The sequence below is a fragment of the Acipenser ruthenus genome, chromosome 31 (assembly GCF_902713425.1).
Source record: "Acipenser ruthenus chromosome 31, fAciRut3.2 maternal haplotype, whole genome shotgun sequence".
NCBI classification, from domain to species: domain Eukaryota; kingdom Metazoa; phylum Chordata; class Actinopteri; order Acipenseriformes; family Acipenseridae; genus Acipenser; species Acipenser ruthenus.
The window spans coordinates 12,360,231-12,366,350 of NC_081219.1; positions in this window are offsets into that span (position 1 = coordinate 12,360,231).

Genomic DNA, 6,120 nt, shown 5'->3' on the forward strand with positions numbered 1-6,120 from the left:
TACATCTGAATTATGATGTCCTTAAAAGTGCTTTTAAAGAACTACCAAATAAAAAGATAAATGTACAAAAAGGTGAGGAAGATAATGGATTTCTTGGGCAGTTTAGTGTAACATAATCTCAATTACCAGTGTCTTTATTATATTTGGCACTGGGTAGCTAACAGCTGTAGAGAAAACACAATAAGTCAGACTTATTCATTGCAAAATATTAAGAAAAAACATTTAAGGCTTGAAATAACTTTAAAGAGTAATAACTTATAGGTTACATACCCAGAGACTTTGAGTGGACATGTTTAAGCAACAGATGAGGCCATTATTGTCCGATAGTTGGCCGCTATCCAATGATGAAGGATTAATGTGATTTCAAAGTGGTATACAGAGCTTTTAATGTTATATTAACCATTTTCAATCTCTAATTTACAGCTTCATTCGCCTTTTCCTTGCTTCTTTAAAATCTTTTCTTTTCTATTAAAGTTCTGTGGTCAACTGCGGTGTGATAGTGCCCTGCAATGGAGCTTCCTGATTGGTGGATGAAAGTTCTGAACGTTCTAATCATTTATATGACATTCTACAGAAGCTTGCCATTTACAACTGCTACAGAAGCTAGAGATGTGTTAAGAATGCTAATCTACAGAGCATTGTGTGCAGACTGTGCTTGGAGTGGATTCGATTTCTGTGCTGGACCATTGTTGGCTGGGAGCACGTATTGACTCCAAAAAGGGGAATGTAATTGAAAAAGCCTGTAGCTGTGGAGCGTCTGACATCCAGAAGGGTCTGTCATTGTGGTGTGACAGCGACATGTGAGAACCGTGTGGGACAGGTTGTGATTGCTGTCCAGATGGGAAATGTGTGGAATGCACAAGTGGAAGAAATGGAGCTTGTGGAAGTTTCAGAATTATTGATCTGAAAGTTAAGTGCAACCGAACAGGATTTAATAAAGAGCTCTCTGCGTGTACAATATCACAGACTGGGAGATAGTGAGATGGATTAGGGGCCCTTTTATTGTTTTTGGTATCCTCAATCCGCAGATAATTCACAGATCTTTATTGCTCTGCAGTTATTTGAAATTCTGTAGAAAGTTGTTTGCGTTGCTATTAACTGAACATACAGCTTCTTTCACAGAGTTTTGTGATCAGTTGAGAATTCAAACTTCACAGTTTTTCCAGAGCTGGAAATATTGAGTGTTCCGCTAACATTTTTATCAATGTAAAAGGAGAATATTTCAATAGTACCGAGAGGTATGGCAAAAGGTTAACTGTGCAGAAGGACTCTGTTTGCTAATTGATTTGTAATAGGTATATGGTAGGTGCACTGCATTTGTGTTGAATGTCTTGTTTTGATTGCTACAATAGTAGATAGAAATAATACAACGATAAGCTTGTTAGGCACGCAAGATAGACTCCGATCATGTGTACATTAATTAAGTTTCCTGGAAATGTTAATAGGGTCGAAGCGGGAAGCATCCTTGGTGCAAGGTAAGGCTTTGATGGCTAAACACTGGGAGCCATACACCTCCTGTATAATTACAAAACAGAGATCATTTACAAGAATTGCATCTGACTCTGAACAAATTGAGTGTGCTGCCTTTGTTGCTGCAGAGAAGCGCACTGCTATGACAATGCCCAAGGGTGAAAGAAGGCACAGTGTGTGTCCCACTGAATGCACGATGTTCAGCGAATTGAAATTAACTTAAAGCTGAAGTGTCCTTCAGTTTTTCTATCATATTGTTTATATTCCCTAATGGCAGAGACATATAACCAGACTCCTGTTTGTACTTGCAGCAGTAAGAGGTGATTTTATTTTTAATTATGTTTTTAGAAATTTAGAAAACTGTTTTGTGAACTCTGTGGAGTTCAAGGATTTGCCATGTCGAGACTTGGGGAGATGGGTGGGGGAGGAACATATATATTCATTGTAAAGCTTTAGGCTTGAATATGTCACGCTAGTTTTCCAAATGGCGTTTTTGTTTTTACAGGATTTTACAGGAAACGCCAGGAGATATGATATGTTTAGCACACTGAATTTACGACGCCTCTCTCCTGCAATAATCTCTGCTCGTGCGCCTTGGAGATGGAGCCAGCCATGAGAGTGGTAGCGAGACACGAGATTGGATTTCATTTTATGAGGTCTTACAATCTACTGATGGACAGCCACCAGGCAGCTGTTCAAAACGCAGGTCTTGCATTATATAAAAAGAACTGGATTTATTTGACATCTGTAGAAATGAAATGCGCTGTATTAAGGTGGTATAAATGTCCCTTTACCCCTGAAATCATCTCTTCTTTTTCCAATACCTTCCAATGGGATAGCCGTATAATACCTGTGCAGTACCATGATGAAAATCTAACAGAACCATTAACAGACTTACCATTGCAAAAAATATTTTAAACTGGTACAGGTATCACAGAGTAGTCCTGATATGGTACCATGGTACTGCATCACCATTGCGATGCCACTGGAATGTATTCAATTGGTGTGGCGACTGCATGAATAACCGTTAGATGATTCATTTAAAGAAGCGCTAAGAGGTGTGGACCAGTATCTCGCATATTGGCCGGTGAGGTGAGACTTCAGCCAAGGCTGGATGATGGGACCCATTGACCCCTCCACAGAGAGATGCAGCTGCACAGGAGGAATCGATATTCACAAGGTAAGGTCCAGGTCTACTGGGGTAAATCAATGAGGAATTAAAGAGGTGCTGTCGCCTCTAGAATAGCAGCAAGCCTTTCATGAAAATGTTACCATTGGGGTGCCATTATACCAATGGCAGCCTCGTTACCACCTTTGTGCTACCATTGCCCTTCAGTACAGAACCATTGCATTGCCACTGTAGCTCCACAGCTGCATTGCCATATGTGGTCTATATAATCAGAATTCTGATAAGATTTTCCTTTTAAAACCACAGAATGAAATGTCATTGATTTGTGCAGGTTAATTTAATTCCACAGTTTCAGTTCCGGACACAGGGTCTATCATAGGGTTCAACTGAAACATGATTGGTTTAGAGTCTCAATCAAACACACTGTTCAGTTTTCATTCGCACGTGTTTTTTATTCTTCAAACAAAAAAAGGATAATAATTCAGCATTTTTATATATAATTTATTTTCTGTTTTGTTTTCCATTGTGCATTTTCACAGTTTCAAATGTTTGCCAGTGATGTCCCGTTTTTCAAGTATCAATGTCAATGACAAGATTGTATAGTTCACGCTGCAATATAACAGAGCAAAGACTTTGCCTGGCCTAAGACCTGTAGAATACGTGAGTCACTACTTTTCAAGCAGAAGATCTGATCACAAATATGTACCTTTTTGAGTTCACCATTTCAAGTATCAAACCCAAATCTGAGCAGCGCAAGAAACAGTTTGACTTGCAACTGCATTAAAGTTCAGCTATAGTCTGTACGGTGATCAGGGAGGTTCTCATCCAGATAAAGCCGAGCTCATCAGCACTACCAGTCTGCAATGCCATGCTCCCTGACGTTACCAAAGCCAGCCTACCATGCAGAATGTAAGACAGCATGCAACTGTTTATTTAATTAGTGACGCTCATGGCTTCAGACGAGTGCATAAAAGGATGCGTTGCTGTATGTCAGTAATGAGGTACGTTGCACTGCGCTTTTTATCGGACACTGAGATCTGTACTCTTCAAATGATAATCCTTTAAGGTCAATGTGTTAAAAGCTGAAAACACAACTCCTGTCCTGGTATGCTGAGATTTTTTTTGTTGTAAGAAAAGTTAAAAAAAAAATAATAAAGTTCCCAGAATCAGCTGCCCTGCCTAGATATACTAGGGATGTGCAAAAAAAATTAAAAAATCACCAGCAACCGAACATTACCCTCCCCTTTAGAGTGATAGGATTTACCTTGCCTTATCTTCGCAGTGGCTAACTGGGAATAATAAAGAAAAAACCATTTAGCTCTGTGTGCCTGTATCAGAAAGAGAACGCACCATATGCAGGTAAGACAAGGAAATCCACTTACAGCACTCTACAGACTATTCCATAGGGACAGCACTCGACCCCTATTGATAAACAGGGTGCCCTCTCCCCCCTTTAAAACAACAGCAGTAACCCAATACCCTTTTACCATCCTTCCCAACCTCTACTGAGCAGCTGCCTGCCTCATTAAAAACCAACAGGGACTCTTCTTCCAACCTTATTGTACAGAAAGCTGTATTGCTGTGCTTGGCAGATTGGAGATGCCCATGGGACCGTATTCATAAAACATTAGTGTATCAATCATTGCATTTGCCCCATGTGCTAATGTTTTATGAATATTCAGAGGGGGGTTGAAAAGGAGGCAGAAAGGAATGCTCAACAACAAAATACAGCAGATTTGAACTTTTCCCATCCCCATATCCAACTTGTTTATTATTAGATTCAAATATGGGACGGTAGTGCAGTTGTTTTCAGCATCAGGACCATTTTTGTCATCCTAACAATAGAAATGTAATGATAATCAAGTACCAGAAGTTTGTGTTGTGAACCCTTGGGGGTCAGCTCTTTCAGTAATTATACCGAATATAATTATTCCATGTATCAGGCCAGCAATCAAGTCTTTTCTACAGTATGCTGCAGTGTGGAGATGAGACAGCATTTAGGTATGCGGTTGATTCATTATGAAGCATATCATTTAAAGATTCAGTATCCCTCTTCTATTACTAAGTGATCTGTGCGGAGAGTTAAGAGGCAGGGAATCTTATTCCAGGCCACTGTGATGTCACACTGTTGAAGAGAATACATGTTCTCAACAGTTATGACATCACAATCCACTGTCATGTCTTGCAGTCCAGGTTGACAGCTTTAGGACATTCAGGTGCCTTTTTGAAGCATTTGTAAACATCTCTGCCCCGTAAAAGACAATACATTAAATTGCTGAATTAAATGGATCAAATCCTTCATTGATTTATGGATGTAGGTGTCAGGGTTAGGTGTGTGTATTCAAGTGGCTTGTGATTTAATTCATTGCTTTCATAATCTTCTGCTAAATTCACGCAGCTCTCTCCGTTCCAGCCAGTGTTACCCCATTCATCTTCCACGCACATGATCATTTTTTTTCCTATTTGATTAGTGTCTCGCTTTCGCTGCCAGGAGACTTGAACTGAAATCCACTAAATCATTATCACATTTTGGAAGCAGACAGGTTTTTTTTTTAATAAAGTGTGTGAGGAACATCCGATGGGTGTTACATATTTTAAGCTTTGGGACTGCGTTACAACTGCACTGCACCAATTCAGTGTCAGGTAATGCAAGCAACTTGGAAACTGAGTTGCTGTGGTTTTGCAGGGACGGTCTGGGGTTTAGTGAGGTCACTGCGGATGGACAGAGTGGATGTGCAAAGGTTTTTGAATGTTGTCACAATCTATGGATTGAAGGAGATACCTGCCCGTCTGTCTAGGTGCAGAATCTGTGTGAATATGTCCGTCCCATTTCGATTTTTATATACATACAGTGGATGGCGGTCAGTGTGACTTTTCTTTTTTTTTTATTACATTGAAAATGGTTACTAAATGGTCAGTGTTGGCAGCAAAGGGCTTGAACTGTTTCACAGCTTTCCCCCTGTCTACAATGATACTGTCATACAGTTCAGTGATTGATAACAGAATGTATAATCGCCTCTACATGCTTTCCCTCAGTTGTCGTTTACCTTGCAAACGGTTGGAAATGCAAGGTATCATAAATAACACTTGGGGTCTCTGAGCCGGCTTGTGGCAGCATCGTGATTTAAAGGTCTGCTGAAGCTGCTTGAACAGCACTGACTGGCTCATTTCAGAAGTGTTTTTCTGAACTTTGTTTTACAGTTTGCACATCCTCAGCGCAACCCATAGCAACTGCTTATAACTGCTGCAAAGGTGTCACGAGAGCAGAATGATTAGAAAAGGGTTTTTATGATCTTTATAAATACTGTATTATATCTTTGTAGTACTCTGTAGCGGGGTTCTTTTGGCAGTCACATGAAGAACAATAATTTAGCAATTTAAGGGAAAACAGTTCAGAAAGGAGAACAGTTCAGAAATTTTAATTTTGCCATCGAAGGGGGGTTTAAATCTGATTGCTACCAGATGAGGAGTGCACTGAAGCAGCACAAACGCATCTGTTCTGTGAATGTGAGGAATAGTTC